Source organism: Scomber scombrus, chromosome 6 (genome assembly GCF_963691925.1).
Source record: "Scomber scombrus chromosome 6, fScoSco1.1, whole genome shotgun sequence".
Lineage (NCBI taxonomy): Eukaryota > Metazoa > Chordata > Actinopteri > Scombriformes > Scombridae > Scomber > Scomber scombrus.
Genome location: NC_084975.1, coordinates 5008543 through 5029595, shown reverse-complemented (window position 1 = coordinate 5029595; position 21053 = coordinate 5008543). Strand labels below are relative to the sequence as shown.

Below are 21053 nucleotides of genomic sequence, written 5' to 3'. Positions count from 1 at the left end.
ATGTTAAATGAGCTTTAAATGGATTGGCATCATGCAGCTGAGATTTCTGAGAAAAGTCTCTTATTGAAAAAGAAATGAAGCTTTCGCTGAGAAATTCAGTAACTCCTATCCTAACCAGGGGTTTTTCTTCGGTTACTTTCCCACCAGAGTCTCAAGTGGAGGCGAATCCTTTCACAGTGAGGAAGTGAATGAGCGTCATTGTGGCTTTGCATGGGATTAGCCCATTTTAAAGCCCCTTAGTAAGATTTACCCACATTATTCACATTTTAATGGACATTCCCACCCACACATACACATGCTCGCTAAAATCAAAATCCATGGCAATGAAATAAGGCGGCGGGAGGCTTACTACAAGGGAAGAAATTTCAAGGTTCAACGACCTCACTCAAGTGAAAGTATTGTGTGGCTACAATAGGAGCATTGAACTTATTGAAATTGAGAAAACACATATAGGCAGTGTTCCTGTTTAACTGAGTGAGTATGAATATACAAAAAGGTATAGAGTAAATAATATTTGATTAAAGAATCCAAATTGGCGTTATAATAAAATAATACATTAAGATATAATATCAACATGATAAACTGTCTTTGATTATGATGGACTTTTTTCTACAGGAATCTCCTCCGAACCCTTTAAGGGTCATTGCCTTTAAATGAGATGAAGGGGATGAGAGGAACCAATGTGACTGACTGCAAACCAAAACTGCAAAAATCCTTTGGTCACACGGACTTGCCACACAAGTTTGCATTGTTCAGGTTTAGGAATTCAGTCAAGTCAGTTTTATTTATATAGCGTCAAATCACAACAGAAGTGATCTCTGGGCACTTTTCACATCTAGACGGTCCACACGGTACTCTATAATTTAAAAGAGACCAAACATTCCTCTATAAGCAAGCACTAGGCGACAGCAGCAAGGGAAAAAAAAACTCCCCTTCAGCAGAACCGGGCTCTGGGTGGGCAACCATCTGCCTTTACCGGTTGGGTTGAGTCAATTGTTCATGCCAGATAAAGGAGATTAAGGTGGAAGCATCCATAATTTTAAAATTCCTTCAACCAAGAAGTTTACACAAAGGTAGAATAGTTAACAAAACAAATTCCAGTCCACAACCAATCAAATGAAATTGTTGATCAAGGACAGGAGAAAAAGTACTAACCAGTATAAAGTGTCTCTGCGAACACTTTGACAAATTAGATTATCTATTCTGCCTGCACATGCATTTGCATAAACACTATGTTGAGTAAGTATCCTTTTTTAAATGATCAATCAGTTGCACTTCACTAAAGCAGAAGCAGCACTAGAAGAGAGTGTTATGTTGCAGTGGCAATTAAGTGAAAGGTATCTTCATCTATCACAGCTGAAAATGACATATTGGGCTTGCTAACTGAAATGTCAACAACGATCCACAGACTACTCTAACACACGTCTGCCACCCCTCCAAAATGCCAAACTGTGGGAAACACTGATAGCAGGAGGTTAAATGAATGACAAGAAAGGCCAGTTGATTAGGCTGAAGGGCCTCGAAAAAGGAAGCAACTAGCACTTCCACCACTGAGTTGCATTGCAGGTGTAGAGCTCTGGATGAGGGGGGCTAGGCTGCTTGACTGGCAGCTGGAGCAATGGGGGGTTAGAGGTCATGCTGTGCCTCTGCCCTTCACAGTACAGGCAGGAGGGAGTAGCTTTGTGGTCTATCATTATGGGTTCTGTGCCCCCAAGATGCATCTCAGCCCTCTTATTAAAAAGACAAATAACAAGCAGGCTATCTCTAAATGTGTGTGGTCATATATTTCCATGTGTATACAACATGTACATATCTGCATCTCTCTACCAGTGCTCATATTCATAATAGACATTTATGTGCATGCCAGAATATAAAACACATACGTCTACATACTTTCTTCCATAGCTTAGACCTTTTCAGGCATGGAATCTGCAAAGCTCCTTTTACACATGCAGTCTACCTGAAATGTTAAGGAATATTTCCTGCATGCAGTCATGTATGAACGAGGGAAGAAATTGGTATTCAGTGAAATCTGTACCACCAATTTCCCACCTCGAGATCTAGGAACATTTCAGGGAAAATACTGGTATGGCTGTGTTGTGAATGAAAGGAGTAACACTGCAGGGATAAGCGCATAAAGGGTTAAGTCAGTCTGACAAAACATGTTGTAACATTGGATTACGGTTGCCTTGCCAATGAGTTTGCAGGTGATTAGTCTTGCAAACTTGTAGAATACTATAGAAACATTATGAAATTGACATTATGGAATATTATGAAGATTATAGACATTACAAAACCACTGGTGTCAGACAACAACAGCTCCTTGCCTCACATATTCCTTTTTCTACCATGTACACGTACATCCGGCCTGGCCCCATCTTCTTCTATTGATAGGTGTGCATGCCATCTTCTGGACTGTCCCTTGCTTCCTGTGTGTAGCTACATGTGTGAAAAATGAACATCACTAACAGTGAATACTTGGTGATCTGTCTGAGGCCCTTCCAAGTCAGAGGCTGAGCTGTTTTCTGAGAACTGCTATTGAATTTTCTTAGAGTACACATGTTTAGCATCTCTCATCAGTCCTTGTACCCACTTCTAAAAGCTTCCTCCTTTTCGTTTTACTAACCCTGTATTCATCCAGACTGTTGGTAGCAGTCCTGAAACCCTTCCAGTCAGTGCAGTCCAAGCATGAGTGAAGATCCTTATTTAGAGAGTTTTAATTCCTGCCTGTATGCAGGATTCAGATTAACTATGGTGTGATCAGAGGGGATGGCATGATAGGCAGTGTTGATTGTAGTATAACCGTGTTCTCTCTGGTTGGGCATTGAACACTGCTTACCAACACACTAACGCTGCCATCCCTGGCGCCATCTTGATCTTGATCTGTCACCAATCTGTCATCTATCTCTCACCTTGGTTTCCATTGTGGGAATGCATGTTACATCACCAGGGATAGGGCCGCAATTCTCAGATGATATCTGACATCTGACAGTGAGTTTTTAGCAATACATGAGCTTGTTTTGAAGATGGTTTACTGTCTTGTTATATCATCCTTGGCATGAAGGGAGAGCAGTTCTCCAATCTCAGCCCTGGACCAACTTCCAACATTTGTGCCTTTGTTGCCAAATTCTACTTATTTTGAGAAAGACCAAGTGCAGTCAAAATGTTGGTTATACAATGCAATTGTTGGAGATCAGTGTGCAGTTATCTTTTCTTCAATAGTTGTTCCAAATTTGACATGAGACATGTAGAAAATGTTACAGAAATATGAACGTGTAATCAGAAGGTCGACAGCTCATCAACTCTGAAAATATTAATTGGGGGTCCTTTATCAAATATCGCAATCATAATGCCATCATAAAATAATTAGAATATTTATGATTGCAGTGTCTGAAAGAGGCTTTAGATATGTTGTCTCCTTGTTTTGAGCCTCTTGAACACCCTACTCTAGTGGCAGCATTGAGGGTTCAGATTGGACCCTGGCAGAAGGAGCTAAATTAGGCTGAAATAAACTGCTAATTCCTTGCCCATCAAACAATGGGATGCATGAGGACCATGATAGATTTCCTGAGGTACAATTTAGCACGTGGGTGAATGTGTATGCTTTTTTGGGTAACCCAGTATTCATAGAAACTGCAATCTACAATGAACACATCAAAAATATCATTATAAGAACAGGACAAATGTTACAATTTTGAAGTCTGTGCAGTGTTAAGGAAGTTTATGTCAATGTGTGTTATACACAGGTCATTACAACTGAGATAAATCAGATACAATGACCTAAAATCAACTCCTGCACACCACTGAGACTCAGGATTTGACAATACACTGACATATTATTGAACATCTATTATGAAGTGTGGTACATATGCATCATTTAAAGGTAAAGGCAGTGCCAGGGTTGTGTAGACGATGTGTCTGGGTGAGCTCAGAGCTGAGCAGAGCTGAAAGTGGGTGGTGGAGGTGGGTGCTTCAGAGGAGGAAGTATCTACTTTTTTCTGGAGATGTGACAGGACTAGCTGGCAGAGGAGGTGCTTATTCTGTAACCCCTGTGACATTCCTGCACTCACCCACCTACTCTAACATCAAAGCCAGGTTCTCATGTAGGCGTTCAGTCTAAATAGCACAAGGGATAGTTACATCAGATTCTGTGTGTGTTGCTAAAATGTCTCATCCACTGCTGCCTTCAAGGCAGAAACAAAAGGGTGGCCAGGTTCTCGGAGTTTGCCTGGTTTTGTGCAGCTGTGGCACTTCAAAAGCTTAATTATTCCTGTTAGTTGTCCAAAGTCAGTCCAAAAGTATTTGTAGAGATTGTGTTTCAATGGTGTGGTCCACTTTACCAAACACACATGTGTGCTAACTATCTGGGGTTTTGGGGGTGTTTCAATACATCTAAGGTCAGCCTGAAAAAGTTCAAGAAGTGAAAAGACAAGTATATAATGGAAATTCAGTACAACAGCAAACTGTACACCCGGAAACAACCTGAAAAAACAATTTCAGGCAAAGACATTAATGTGGGGTGTAGCACACAAAAGCTAACATACAGACTGGTGATCTATGATATATTGTATTCATTTGTTATTTTGAGGGGGAAATGCATACTGCAGCTTTAAAGAACAATTTGCAGAGGAGGGAAAGACTCCAGAGATAGGAGAAGTCCTACTGGGCAAACATCTGAGAACCAGAGGAAAGATTTGAGAGACAAGGAAAACATTTTAAACAGTAGAGCCCTTCTTGTCATTTCCATTGTACCACCTCCACAAGGGCCAGGGGTTAACGCTAAACAGGCCAAACCTTTAAGCCCACTCTGTCCTGAAGCAGGTGTATCAACAGACTGACAAGTGTTTCCTCCTGGCCACTTATAAACACCAAGGCCATTGTGCTCTATAGAGAGTGGTACGAACAGAGGAAATCTGTTCCATCATCTGAGTCTCATGTCAGTTCAAAAGAAGGCATCAGAGTCCAGCTGCTTCATATCATAGACAGTAAGCCGGGCAGTTTTGAAGGAGAGAGGTGTGAAGAGCAGAACAAAAATTAAGACAGGGAACAAAGAATAAATGGAGCATGTACTGTGGGAGCGGCAGCAGTAAGATTGCAAGTTTGGGAGGTCATAATGCAACCGGAAGGGTTTGGTAGTTCTGTCAAAGTATCCCCGGGTTAGACATCAGAATCCCTAGCTAATTTCAGTTTTGGATACACACCTACAATGAAAATGCTCACCTATTGTGTGTAGGCCAAATACCATGTCTCAGCAGGTTTTACAGCCTAAAATCAGCAGTGGTTCCAGATATGCAAGCTCTCAAAAGGTGCATTCAGGCTGAACATTAAGTGAATTTTCGTCATCCTTAAATTGTGCAAATTTGACTGCTAGATTGGTGTGGAAAGAACAGCAAATGTGATGAAGGGAGGAAGTTTGTACATTCATGATGTGAAGTTACACGGCCTCCCGATAATGCCACATTTTTTTGGCTGAAGTAAACAGATTTTGAAACTGCACGGACTAATTTGCACCGCCTGTAGAGTAGACCTACATCTTTTGCTTCCACTTGCATCTTTTTTATTGACTTGGTATGCAGTTACGCCACACTTACAATTAACTTTATCTGTTCAGGCAACAACAACGGCCAAAAAAACAAACAAAAATGTATTGAGGTGTAGAAACATGAAGCAGCATGCTGCTGTCAGCATATGCTCAACAGGAACTAAATGTTTACCAGATGCTGATCTTTAAAGACAAACTGCCGAGGCTGTTAGCACACATCATTTGACATATTTGATATGAACATATGACATTGCGTGAATTCAGAGGAAAATTTTAGAATTAGATTCAAGACACCTAATCCAGTTGATCCATGCTATAATCAGGGACATCACTGTGTCACTTGTTGACCAGAGTTTTAGCTCCTGTTGTGTGTCACAAGATTACTGAACGCTTCTTGACAAGGGCCATGGCTGTCAGTTCAGACCGAGGCCTTTGAAGTAGTGCCACTGATTCACTAGAGCAGCAAAGGGACTTTCTAAGAATAACTTACTGTAGAGAAGGATATAAGTGGGTGACTTCCTTTCATTAGGCTCACTTAAGTGTTCAAATATAGCTGGTCACAAGGGAACTTGCGGCACAAAGGTGGCATGTGGACATATTCATGAAGAAAACTGTGGTGGGTCAGAGTGAGGACATTTACGCTGAGTTTGTTCCATTTTTGTTCCAGTTTAATTCTATACAATAGACTCTTTTTATTAATACCACATTCTTTCACAGTTTCTTCATAGTTCATGTTAAAGATGTGAAACTGAAGGAATTCATTTAAGATTGTCATAGATGTACTCTGAGAGGCACTGTTATCTTTATTTTTGTCCATTTTCTACATTTTTGTTGTATTGATAAAAATAGCAATAGAAAAAATCAATTGTCTACACTACTTTGTTACTCTTTTTTTTCAATTTGTGGACTTCTTCTACAAAGACCGGGGTTGGATAGAGTTCATTTTTGTAATTCTTTATAAATTGTCAGAATGTACTTTTAATATTTTATTTGATTCCAGTTCCTAACAATTCCTGGCTCAGGTTTTCTTTATTTATAGCAAATTCAAGATGACATTAACAGTACTTTGCCACAAATGACAAGGTAGTTTTATCTTGCTATGCACACGCTTAAACACTTATTTTTACTTTAGCTGGATGGGCTATAATTAGCTGATTCTAGGACATTATGACTACAACTAAAGGAAAAGCTTTGTCAATTAAAATAGAGCTCCTCCCTTGCATGTAATTGTTTTCTCTCAGATATTAGATTTTGATACATCACTAGCTTGGTTTAGCTAAATTGTAAATACTTTCCATCAGCAGACACCAGAAACACATTTCTGGATAAATCTGGTAAATATTTCTTACACATGTCAAACAAACTCCACATGTGAACCAACACCGAAGTTTAGTAATGACAAAAGTGTGCAATCCCACTACACAACACTACAGACGAACTCAGTGAACTTACACATTTAAGCATTAATGTTTAACATTCTTTCCCAGCATCAGTACTATCAGGTATGAATTTTCCAGTAACATTGTGGTAACAAGCAACCAACTGTAACACTGACCATTCACAAGTTGTACTGTTTTTTTCTGAATGGCAGTTACATAATGCTGTGCAGCTTGACACAGAGTTAATACCTAAACAGGTGTGTCATCACTAAGTACAACATGAGTGGAAGAATGGATGGAAGTATATGAAGATATACCAAAGCAGAAAGTAAAATAAGATACCATGATGAATAAATTTTTTAAGGATGTTTTATTTTTTATCTTTGTGTCATTTGAGATGCCAATTGTTTTTTACTACTTGTGAAATTATTGACGTTTTCTTAAAAGGACACATTTGTTCCAGTCCCTTTTGTAATTCAGTCATTTTACCATTTAAGATGAGACTCACCTAAAAGACACACAGAACTTGTGTTCAGGGGAGAAATGTGTTGCCATATGGAGGGCTTAGGTATATGTAGGACAGTAGGAGGTTAATCTTTCCATGTAATCTTGACAGATATCCAAACATGAGGATGACTCATATCCTTTTACCTCCCTGGGAAAGCTAGCCTGGATATTACCCGACATGTAAACAACTCAACTGTAGTTGGAGAGAACGAGACTGACAAAGAGGATGGACCAAGATCAGTCGTGCTGATTGAAAGTGTCACAGGAAATCCAGCATTTGAAATGCATATGTTGTTGATAATCTAATGAAAGGTAGAGCATACAAAATACAACAAGAGCGCACAAAAACACCTGAATGGTTTTGAATATTCACTCTGACTAGAGAAGCCTAAATGCAAGTCAGCAACATCTCAACATAAATATTAAACCCGCCATTTCAAAGGCGGTGCCTCTTACAGGAAATTGCCAGCAACAGGCGGGTGGCCAGAAGGGAGATTGGATTGAGCTGCATTGCTACACAAATTCCCGCTAATCAGCTTTAGCACTTAAGCTAATACCAAAAGGACTGCAAAGCACCTGTGGGAAACTCATTTCCCATTGAGAATAACCCCACTGTTAATTGCTAATTTCTCCACCGTAAAACAATGCAAGCTCTAGACTAGCCCTGATCCCCCTCTCAGACTATGCTAGCGACCTAACCTTTCCCATGTTCCCACACATACCGGGCTCCCAGCCACCACAAAACACTTAAGCATCTTTAGTGCAGAATCTTATATTTGAACCTTGATAAACAATTGAACAAAACATAATACAACAATGCAACAATAAGCTAGTACTACTCGAGATCTAACAATATGAAAATCATTTTATAGGGTAGCTATAATCCCAGTTTATGGCATAAAAGTTGCAATTCTTGGCCGTCTAAATTTATATCTGATTAGAAAAACATGTTTTCTTGAGATCAAAGAGGTATCGGCAAAGTCCGGATACAAAGAGCCAAACAACTTAAGCTGCGTTCACACTGGCTACTGTATATTAATTAGGGGTTAAATTGGGAGTTGTTATGTGGGGGGCCTCTGTGGTTTCAGGGTTGCCATGGACTACAAAATCTGATATCATTTGACAAACACATTACATGTAACAAGGTGAGACAACAATCTGCTCTGAACACTAAAACACAAATCAAAGTATATTACTATTATATATTATATTATATTGGCAGAGCGCAAAACTACAACCATCATGACAATAAAATACCATATCTGTATCATAATATGAATAGAACATTATTTTTAATAGTTGCTTTAAATACACCACCTTATAATACACCTATGAGAGGCAAGACAAAGGCTGCAAGCAAGTTCTTTTTCATTAATGAATGTTAAAGTTAGAAAATGGACAAACAAGCCTGCATTACCTAGCCATGGTGTAATTTGAGTTGTTCTGATATTCTGCTCAAACAATGACTGACTGACATTTCAACACGTTTCTACCTTGCTTGACAGTTTAACTCGTTTAACTTGCAGTCCACCTATCACTCTGCCATCTGTGTGCGCTGACCGACTGACAAGAGACTGAGGTCATTGATCTGCAAAGTAGCTTTTAAGGAAACCCACTGACAGAAAAATGGAAACCCCCATGCAAGTTCTGATGTTCGCAAGTTCTTACATTACCTCACATCGGCCTATGTTCTCTACAACTATGAAGACAACGTGTTTTAGTCATTGTTTGAATTATTAAGAAAGAGAAAAGAGTTAAAATATATACATTGTTGAAGATGTGTAAAGTTAAGCATCCACTGATGACAATTCAACCCCTGATTATAATCCTCAATAACAATTTCATAAAGGAAAAAAATGATAGATGAGCTGACTTATAGGTTGTTATGAGTTTAAAAGGGTTAATTAAATGGAAATAGATTGCTGGTTAATGCAAAACTGTTTTCTCAGACTGATGAAAAAGCGAAGGGGCTGTCGGGGTGGGAATGGTATACAACGATAAAGAGATAAAAACCAAACCAGGAGGGAGGCTTGCTTTTTAGATGCCAAGTCACAGAACAATGGTAGTTCTTAAAGGAAGACCTTTTAACTTTGGTAGAAATAATCTGCTCTTCTGTTTCAACACTTCAAAACTCAGTACCACATGTTTTATGTATAGTTATAGGGTACTTTACCAAGGAATCTGTGCTTGCATGTACTTGATTGGTCAATGCAACTCATGGCCAGGTGCTGTTAGACTGAGCTCAACTTTGCAACCCACCACCATAGAGTGGCCTCACTGTAAGGAATGAGGATTAAGCATTGCCCCAGATCCCAAAGGACCTTTGGAAAAACAGTCTGGGATTACAATACAATCAAAGGAAGTTCTTTTAAACACTATCTTAAAATCAAATCATCTCATAATGTCACAAACCAAACTCCCAATTCCTTTTAGAGAATGAGGTTACTCTATTTCAATCATTGTCATTTTATCTTTTCCTTATACTGGTTCATTCTCTAATTTCTGGATAATTTTCAAGGCACCCCTGATTCTATAGTTTTCATTGTTGGTGGTCTTTCCGTTTCTACTCTTTTATTTTGTTGTGATTGGATTACAATCAGAAAAAATGGGAATATGCCGATGGTGAAGATTTAAGACTGTAGAAGACCTTTCAGATTAGTAACAGACACCTTCCATTAACCAAAAGTAAAGTCCCAATAATTGCTGCACCAGGACAAGGTCTCATGATAAGACTGCATATGTGAAACAGAAATAGAGGATAAATAACACAAAAAGGGAAAATTAAGTAAAAAGGTTAAGTCATGACCAGATAGAGTAAAGAGATATAAAGACAGGCAAATTAGATTCGGAAAAGAAAAGAGGAGGAAGAGAGGATACATCAAACAATAAAAGCCCATTAAACCCATCCATCAGTGCAGCTGTGGTCAGAGGTGGGGGATCCAGTTATCCCTCTCCGGGGAACAGAGAGATGAATGACTTCCTAACAGGTGGACTATGAGCTTAACAAGGAGGGGGTAGCAGTGAGGGAAGGTGGGGTTTAACCTGGGACCGAGGGAGTGTTTGGTTACAGCTGCACCTCCGGAGAGAAGCCGTGACCCTGTGGCTTTCTGGACTCACAGGAAATGGATTTGTTTTCCTATCCTCTTTCCCAGTAATCCTCCCTTCACAGACATGCGTATGGGTGTGTTGACACAAGTACATGAGGATTCACACATACATGTGCGCAAAGAAGACAAATGTACAGTTGCTTTTAGAGGTAAAAAAAAAGACTGAGAGGGCTTAAGCACCTTCCTGTTGAACATAAAATATGAACTTCGGGGTTTTCATATAACCAGCCCTAGCAGAATAATCTAGAACTATTCCACAAACAGCTCAAGATAGAGAAAAATACACCATTGCTACAAGATCAAACAAACACCAACAGATGAGCTAGACTCGACTATTCTCAACCCACCACCGAGCTAAAAATGGTAAAATAAAATCCATTCCTAAGTGTCTTGACAGTCCCTGAGAGCTTAGTCCTTTCTAAGCTAACCTTCGCCACAATTGCTCAAGGTCTGCAGGTAGCTGGCTCTCAATGGGGGGGGGGGGGGAAACAGAACACATAAAAAAAAATCAGAAAAATCAATAATTTGTTTTTCTGTAAGCCTAGATGAGCTGTACAGAAATAAGCTCGGCCAGCAGCAGAGCCATGAGGCGTCTGATCTGCCTACGCGGTTCACCGGGCCATATCCTCTCTGCCTCCACTCAGGGAGAAAATAGCATCAACGAGCAACACTGCCAGATATTAAGGTAGCCTGTTATTTTCACACATACACACTAGTTTGTCCATAACAGGTGTCCAATACACTGTGGGACATTTAAATACAGTAAATTATTATAATATGTTGGCCGGTCCACCTTCAAAACAACATCAACAGTATTTCCTGTTACTGTCCATTAGTCTTAGTATAAATATCCAAATAACTGTCATTCCTAAATTAGAACTTCTCAAACACACAGTGCAAAACAGAAATAATTGGCAGCTTAGATTTTAGTGTGTTAGTGTGCAAACATTGACAAAATCATTCACAGATGCTGATGTTAAAGGGTGACTTGAGAAACTGTGATCCAAATCATAATCTTCCTTCTTCTGCCGACAAGACAGAACACTGAAAACAAAGGAAGCCTCTTTTGTTTGAGCCCTTTTTTTAAATGATTTCTTTACAGGCACAATTGAAGGGGTTAATTTGAGAAAAGCAAGATAACATTTTTACCAAAAGAGCATCTCCATGTTGTGTTTAAGACATGGTCATCCTGTTCATTAAGGACTCTTGTAAGTATAAGAAATGAATATACAAAAAAAAAAGGTTTTTATCATCACATAGGAGAATAAACCAAACAAAAAATTGGAAAGAACATTTCCAAACCAACAAACTGAATCCATTCATGAGGAGATCACAGCATCAACAAGCAAGCTAGAAATCTTGAAGAAACATGAAATGATCACAAGGGATAGGCAGAGTACCGTGTTTTTTGTTGTCTCGTTCCCTCTCTTCTTGCCAGAATCTTACAAGCAAGATGATGACAATATAATCAAATCTGCTGTCTACTCCTCTTTATCTCATCCAAGTTCTATTTTCATCTCTCTTCCAAGCCTCCCCTCCATTTCTTGGGGCAGGGATAACAGCAAGCAGGGAAAAAACACAACACATCATCATTTGCCTTTCAGGTGTCCCAGGTACCTGTAATAGACCTGCCTGCCTATATTTAGCCTCCTATGTGGACCGACTGTCAGCACGTTCCAAGAGGAGGCCTCTCAGGATACACGCTGTACCCTTGAGAGAGCACATTCAGAGGGTTGGGGGTTGGTCGGATGTGGAAAGATGGTGGAGGTGACATCTAAGGAGGGAAGTCCTCAGGCTATATCCACACGAATACGTTTTAATTTTAAGATGCATAACTTTTGCTACATTTATGCCAAGCGCACACACTACTCTGTTGTTTTCGAAACCCTTAAAATAGACTTTTCAAAAGCCTGTTTTAGTAAACTCAAAGATTGTGTTTTAGTCTGGACAGACAGACATGGAGACTTTTGAAAATGATGACGCAGAAACCTACGTTTTCCTCTTGATTAGGTGTAATGAGTTGCGATATGTTTCTTCCCTGATCCATCATGCCCCTATCATGTGACAGTTCCACCTTGTCATCAAACCAAACAAAGGTCTCTGGTCTTACTTTTTGCCATTGCTGTTCTTCCTCGGGCACGTTAGTATGGACAGAAAGTATTCCTGAAACAGTGCAAAAATTAATGATTCATTTTAAAATTAAAACGTATTAGTTGGCATGTAGTCTTAGGATGATGGGCAGAAATGGAGGTAAACCACTCAAGAGTAAGTCCAAAGACATGTTTATGACTCTCTGAGGCTGTAAGTACAGAGGATAACATTTACTACAATTCATCATCTGGGGACCAGGATCATGGAAGTATGTGCAAACTTTCGAAATATTTCAATAAATAATAATGTCAATCTTATAGTGGCACTAGATGAACAGTCAGGGTATTACCACAATCAGTGAGATCATCATCTAGGTTGTATCAAATGTTGTACCGATCCAACCAATATTTCAAGGAACACCAGACATGCCAACCTGCTGAGCAGCACTAGAGAAAATGTCAGGCGATCATCAGAGGCAGAAGGATTCATCCTCATGGGACCATGCATGTTTGTACAAAAATTCATGGCGATCAAAATAGTTGTTAACATTTCAGTCTGGAACAAAGTGGTAGACTGGCTGTCTGACAGTGCCATCCCTAGAGCCTACTTAGCATGCCTAATAAAGTCACGATGTGTCAGAGTGAGAAAATAATGAATGATAGAATGATATGATGGCAGGCACATTATTGACACCTTATGAGTGTTTGATAAATTACTTTAACAATTCATTTATTGCCAAGAAGGTCTTTTGTTTTATCATAATTAGTCCATTGATGATATTTTCAGCATTATTTTATGAACTTCAAGACTGCTGTCATTAATTTGTGCTTCTCTGGAAGGAAGTAAATAGTTATATAAACATTCAAAATGGTGGTGGTTTTGTTGTATATCTAAACTGCTAAACAGAAAAGAAACACTGTTTCCTCAAAAGCGGAAAACTGTCATGGCCCTCAAGCAACTCCCCTGCTTCTGATGAGTGAGCGTTGCGTAAGGTTGAGATAAAAAGACAAGAGTCACAAGAGGAGAGAAAGGAGAGAGGTTGGGTGAGAGGTGAGGGGGGGGAAGGACAGATGGGAATCCAAAGAGAATCCTCCTGAATTAGTGATAAGGCTTGCCCTCCTCCTGTATTTTTGATGAGGAATATCAAGTTTTTGGACATTTGCATGCCAGAGGTGAAGGGACTGGAACCGCCACAGGGAGTCTCACAGCAAAACACTGCATTACAGGACGCATGCACTGTTCCAAGACAAGTTTAAGCTTTGACTCCACTGTCACTGGGGAGATCGGATGTTCAGGAAACGTCACGTAATATACCAGTTACACAAGGTCCCATCTAATACCTCATTATACCTCATTATACCTCATTAAGAGTGTTCTGCCCATTAGGAGGAAGAACTCATAGAAACATGTACTTTTTGCTTTTCTAGTACTTATGGCTAGCATGTAAAAAACAGTTGCCTATTTACAGATCTAGTAGACACAGTAAATGTGAGAAAAAAATGATCTGTGTAGCTAAATGCTCAACCTTATTCACCACTTGTTATTTAGCAGTTTTGTGTTGGGAACGTGGTGAACACTTGACCTATCTGGCATCCTGGCACAAAGGGCTCCAACAAAAAAATGTATGTCACCTGGCAATAAGTTTTGCTACAGGGTTTTTTGGTTTTCTATAATGCGAATATACTTGCAAGTGTACATTACTGGTATGGTTTATCTTCTGACAATTTGCTAAGACCAAAGACGATTGACGTCATGATCATTTTCTCGAGTTGCAAAAGTATTGCAATTTGCTGTGCAATGTTGAGTTGTCTGGTAAGCTTTCAAACCCATGGATGTATTACTCAAACTGGACATGCTAGATTGTATTTCATCTTCTTCTTGGCACCTCTAGCCAAACACCCACACCAATGCACTTCGTTATGAAGCTAAAAGCTGCCCAGACATGTATAATTGGATGTTGATTATCAGTGTGTCCAACACTGCAAGCGTCATCTGATGTTGTTATCAAAATTCTTAGCTTAATGCAACTTAAAGCACATAATAATTATGTGGGGACACTGATGGCCATAGCTGACGCTGCATATGAGTATCAAGTTTAATCCCACATCTAACATTTCGTATCAGGTGCATGCACATTCTGTATGCATGCATTTCCATCTGATAAGGTCAGTATGAGAGCGAGTATGTGAGCGAGAGTCAGATGATTCTAACAGAGGATGACAGAATACAGTATGAATGAACTTGTTTGATTGTGCCTCAGAGTGAGTGTACACAAGTGGGTTTGCCTGAGTGTAGTGTAGTGTGTGTGTTTGTGTGTGGGCATGTGTGTGCGTGTGAGGGTGCTATGAAGCTTCTGGGAGTCCTTGTCCTGGTGGAAAGTGAACAACCCCCCCCCCGCAGCACCACCACCACTCCCCGGAGCTGTTACTATCTTTAGCTCGTTTCCGCCATGTCTTGTCACTCGTGCTCTCCTCTACAGCACTTAAATCTGGTATCTAAACCTCCGGGCCATCCAATATCCTGTACTTTCCCTGCACAGGAAGCTAGACAGGGGTGGGGGTGGGGCAATTTGTGTCAATGTATATGTGTACACACTTTTCAATTACACAAACATTCATGGCCTTTCATATTCACTATAGTCTATAGTCATTATAAAAGGGGTCAGAGCACAGTAAAATTTACTACACACACATCAAAATTCACACATGATGGAAGGAAAAACAATTATGAACAACACACACACACACACACACACACACACAGGTCCGTGAGAGGAGGCATGTCAGTAGAGGACACCTTGTCTGGTCAAACTGGCGTCACAGCTATCGTCTGTAGGAACATGAGAGATGGCGCAAGTAACCAAATCTAACCTTCTGCTATCTAATCACCTCTTTAACACACAAGTACACACACACTTTTGCACCGCTGTAGCTGTGAGGGCCGTTTATCAGCAGTGTTATTATACCAAAACATCACTTTAACATTTACCATCAACACTATGAGACTAATCTAAATGAACTTTTACTGGGTGTTTGACCTCGAACTGATCCTAAAACCAATGGTGCTAAAAACAGAACTTACACAGACTGGTGTGACATTACGAATTAAACTTCAAACTCACCCTTTGTAGAAATTAGGACCAGCATTCTGCTCTCCTTTTGAGGGTTTTTATTAACTTAACTACATAGACATTTGGTCCTCACAAAGACAGGTACACACACACACATACACACACAAATTATAGCACTCTGCCAACTTCTTGGCCCCATTTCACGCTTGCCATTCTTCATGTGTTTCACAGCTGACTTAATATCTGTTCAGCGCAATGGGTTTAACACTTCATATCGTTACCTGCTCTCGCCTGCCACTCAACTAGAGGAAGAACTAAGGCAGCCAACAGACTGTACTAAGTTTTGAGAGACACCCGGTCAAATAGTTCAACAAAGACATACCTTCTTACACTACCGTAATTTAATATATGTTGTTTTTTATCAGGTAAAGTCAAGTCAAAAACTTAATTCACACCTCAACTCAAGTGCAGTCTAAATCTAAATCACATGAGTTGTGAATACAGTCTTAAAGCCACACTTGTGGAGGACATTTTTTATTGTTGGATGGACCTGAAGGCATATAGCAACACATAGCCTTCCCCAATTTTAATGTTTCATTCACATAAAGTAATTTTTCAAGAGTGCTGAAGTAAAAAGTTTCTTGGCTAATTAAACAAAAACAAAAGACTGAAACAGTTCACCTACACTGACATTAATTAGCAGTTATTCACTAAATTGTCTCAATAGACATTCTCCCCTAAAACTTCATCCACTCAGTGACATTTAGATGAAAAAGTAGCCAGCCAGCCAGCCAGAGGCAAGCAGAAAACAAAGTAAGGGAGTGCTTAACAAAATAAAACTTGCTCTCGTACAGTCTTGGAGGCCTTTAAATGATCTTCGGGGCTCCCTGAAAGTAATTTGGGAGCAACTGTCACAGTGATATACACACTGTAGCTATATTAGAAATATAACAGGATAATGTCACATTGATACTGTGACATATTATTTCAAAAAGTTATATTTATTTTTGTAGACTTAGTGGATCCCAAGCAGAGAGTACAAAAGGACTCAGTACTCAAGGACACGCAGAGAGCAGCTGACGGACACTTTGGCTGTTGGCATGGATGAGATATGTCACTTTATGGCGACTGTTGTGTCTATCGAAGCAGTGTAATGTCAGTGGAGAGTGAGGGCACCACCCTTGGCCTCTCTCTGCTCTGTAATGACGTAGTGTTTGCTGATAACACTCCATTCAGAAGCACTGAGCCCTGCTTGTGCCACTAGCTTACCGAAGAGCAGAATAGCTAATGCGGGGAGAGAGAGAAAGAGGAGAGGAAGGGGACAAAGACACAGCTGATGCCACACTGGTGTCATCCTGCTATTATTGACGTCATACAAACTCCTTGCAAGTCAAAGAGTATGAAGAATTGTGCTGCGATGAGAGATAAGAGACAAACGCAAGAAACACAACACTCAAGTTGCTTTTGCTGTAACTTTTTTTGTGAATAAAGTGACACATTCTACTCTTGCATGGTCACTTCCTGTGTAAATGTGAACAAAACATTATTTATTCATTGTGTGTTGTTACCATTATAGTTAGATACTTAGTTGCATGATAGTATTTTGGAGTATAAAATCATTTCCGCTCTTTTGATAAGCAAGCTACACTTCATGGCCAAAAATATGTGGACACCTAAACATGACTGCAATATATGATAGTTCAAGATCCCATTAAACACCATTAACATTAATCTCTTGCTATAATAGCCTCCACTCTTCTGAGAAGGCTTTCCATCAGATTTTAAGTGCATATTCAGCCAAAATGTCATTGATGTTGGGCGATAAGCCAAGCTCAGAATCGGTGCTCCACTTCATCCCAAAGATGTTGGGTTTGAGATCAAGTCAGTCAGGTTCTTCCACACCAAACTGAGAAAACCATTTCTTTACAGACCAGGCTTTATGCACAAAGGCATTGTCATTTTAAATAAGGAAAGGGGAAAGAATGTCCACAGGGGTGTTTTGTACTGCATGCAAGATGTGGTGGACAGACGTCTATTTAGTAGCATTCAATTCAATTCAAAAGAAAAAGTCAAGATAATACATAAGTGATAAGAGGAGATGGCCCTAAATTAAGGACACAGAAGTCAACGGAACTGTGAGTGCAGGAACCTCCCCATTCAGCCACCCACATACCCTCCTCAGGCCATTTGCATCTCCCGTCCTTTCCCTTCCCTCTCTCTCTCTCTCTCTCTCTCTCTCCATTTGTCTGTCAGGCTCTCTTACCCCTTCTCTTTCTGCTTCCGCCTACACTTGGACCCATTAGGGCAATGGAAGGGAAACACGGACACGGGGCGGAAGGGAAAGCACTCTGAGGACATCAACAACGGTGAAAGGAAGAGGAAGGGATGAGGAAATGACCAGAGGGGAAGACGAGAGGAAGAGAGGAGAGGAGAGGGGAATCTGCAGTGATGAAAATCAGGTGATGTGAGTTGACAGGAGGAGTAGCACTGGGGGCTCCCTGCTCTGAACCGACCTAAACAGGAATAACCCTCACACACACTCACACATTCACACTCCAATACCCTGTGACTCATGTGCACACACAACACAGCCCAGGAAGACAGACACACACACACATTACACTGCAAAACTGCATATCCGCTGACACATGTACACACAAGATATACACACATGCAGGCTCATTCACACACTCACATGTCCATTGACTCAACTGTACTCACATGAAAAATACATGAAACACACACATGTAAGCACACTACACAGCAAGCTGCAGGTATGCAGGTAGAAGGTAGAAGGTAGAAAAGAAAGTCTGAATGTGCAAAAATTACTCAGTGCCTGTTTGTGTGTGTGTGTGTATTTTCAATTTTAACACATTTCGCTGATGCACTAACAGTGAGTAAGCACAACATTTAGCTTGCTATCTGTGGCAAGGACAAAACTGATGTGTCTGTATTAAATGTGTGTGACACCAGGGTGCAGCGAGTTAGTGAGTTAAACAGGCAGGCAGAACTCCAGCTAGTCTATTATTAGAGCTGCGGCTGCTGCTCCCTGGATGAGGCCCCCGGGGGCCCAAGCACCGGCACGTGGATTCCTGCTCTCACCCCCCATCACTCTGATCTCTATTCCTCCCCATCTCTCCCTGTGATCTCTCTCTCCTCCCTCGGCCCGGAAGGCATGGGCCTTTCCATTCAGCTATGCTCGAGCGTTTCATAGAGGGAGCAAAAACAAGCTCCTACAGAAAAATGAAAGAGGGTAAAGGAGGAAGAAGAGAGACAGAGAGGAAGATCTAAAAGAGACACACAGGAGTCTTAGGTACAACCAGAAAAAAATTGAGTTTGTTTTGCTATTCTTACACGTGATATTTCTCACTTCCTGTATGCCAGACTAAAAAAAAACAACTTCCAAACACATTTATATTTGCTATTTAGTATAAAAACAGGAATGACTTTAAACAGTCCATTTAATGAGTGTCCCACATTTGACAATTTGATGACCCGAGTAGACCTGAAACAGTAAACTCCACCCAGGTTAAAATGAGTCCCTTCCTCTGCCCCACTCATGTATACAGCTCCATTTAACCTCAGAACAGTTCAAGTTATGAATGGCTGTTTTGCGGTTGTGTGTCCTGGAGTCTTGAACCAAAACTACTTATCTGACTTGGCCATCCTCACTTTAAATGACTTCCACTTGGCTTGGTCCATTCATAGCTTTCCTCCCACACAGCAGCCAAAGGCAGGGAAGGAGACACTAGCAGAAGTAGGGCGGCACACTAAGTGAAAAACTACTACCACTGCAATATGAGCCATAATTCATGTAGATTATGATATTTAACATGTTTCCTTTTTTTAGCGATTGAAAAAAAAAAGGACACGAAGATCCCAAAATGCTGATGTTTTATGGTGTTCAGTCCAACTAAAGTTACATTTGTTTGCATAATCTTTACACCACTGTTAAAGTATCCAGGAGCATGGCAACACCCATATTAGGAAAATGCAGAATTGACAACATTATCCATTAGTCTCTCATCTTTCTCAAAAGATCTTCACACACAACTTGACTTTTAGTTGTCTTGAAAAAGTCACAACCCTGAAGCAATACTACTACTGTATACTGTATATATGCAACCACTTCAAATGCCATAATAAATCAGATCTGCTGTCCATATTTATAGGAATAAGTGAATCTTTCTTCATAAACAGGGTCCCATTTTGCCTGCATGCTGTAGGTTTGGCTCCAAAATATCAATAATATTACAATTTGTTAAAAATGTGAGTTTCAGTCTTTGTGTATTTAGCCAGGCAATAGAGGAGAGAGGTTTGTGTGTGTGTGTGTGTGTGTGTGTGTGTGTGTGTGTGTGTGTGTGTGTGTGTGTGTGTGTGTGTGTGTGTGTGTGTGTGTGTGGGTGGGTGTGTGTGTGTGTGTTTACTGAGAACTAAATTACCATATTTAAAAACAATATTTACAGTCAGTTTGAGTTCCCTTAAAATTTGATACTGCAATTTGAGAATAAACATAAAAATAATAAAACATATCACAAAAAAACACTATTTTGTGACCACTAAATTAATACTGTTCAATTACTAGTCATGTTGTTTCCTGTAATTCCATTTCATAACAGCAGGTGGCAGTATGTTTTTGTTATTTCTCTTCAGAGCTGTTCACAGCGGTTAAGTAAGGGTAAATGCTAGGTTGGATCAGCCTCTAAAGGTTAGGGTTAAGGCTGAGGTTGAGGAAAAATCATCCCTTCCAGCTCATCCAGTGTAAGCACCAACCATAAGTAAGGGTGTCAGTCCTACTCATGAAACCAACTGCAATGCTCTGATTCTGATTAAACTGAGAAGAGCTTTAAAAACCAATGACATAAAACCAGAAGTTCAATGAATCAAGAAACCCACAATCCAGTGCAAAAGTCGAGAATCTAAAAGCAGGCATACAGCATTGTATTTGTATCTCATTTTATGATAACCAAAACCCACATTACAAATAGATTATTATCAAGTTATAATATTTTATCAGTGTTATTACCTGCACTGTGCAGCTCTCATGTGAATGTGCAGAAAATTATGAATGATCAGTAGTATGTTTTCTCAATGTCACTATATTAAGAATATACACAGATCACAGAGCAAAGACAGGTAGAGTGTTCATTCACCATCTGCTATCATGGCAGCCTCTCTGATAAATGAGCGGTTTGGCTGGTGTATGAGAAAAATGTCTAAAAGCTGCAGGCAACACATGATGTGTTCAGGTGCTGCAGCAGGAGATTCAAAAATGTATGACTGGTCTGCAGTGCCACCTGGTGGTAATGAGAAGTATTTACAGAAACCAATATCCTGAATACAATGATGTAATTAAG

The 21053-nt window shown here is 40.0% G+C and overlaps 1 protein-coding gene across 1 annotated transcript in view; it reads right to left on the bottom strand.

Annotated features, from left to right (window-relative positions):
• Window positions 1–21053, bottom strand: part of poc1b (POC1 centriolar protein B) — a 40834-nt gene that overhangs the window by 13898 nt on the left and 5883 nt on the right. The window lies entirely within an intron of this gene.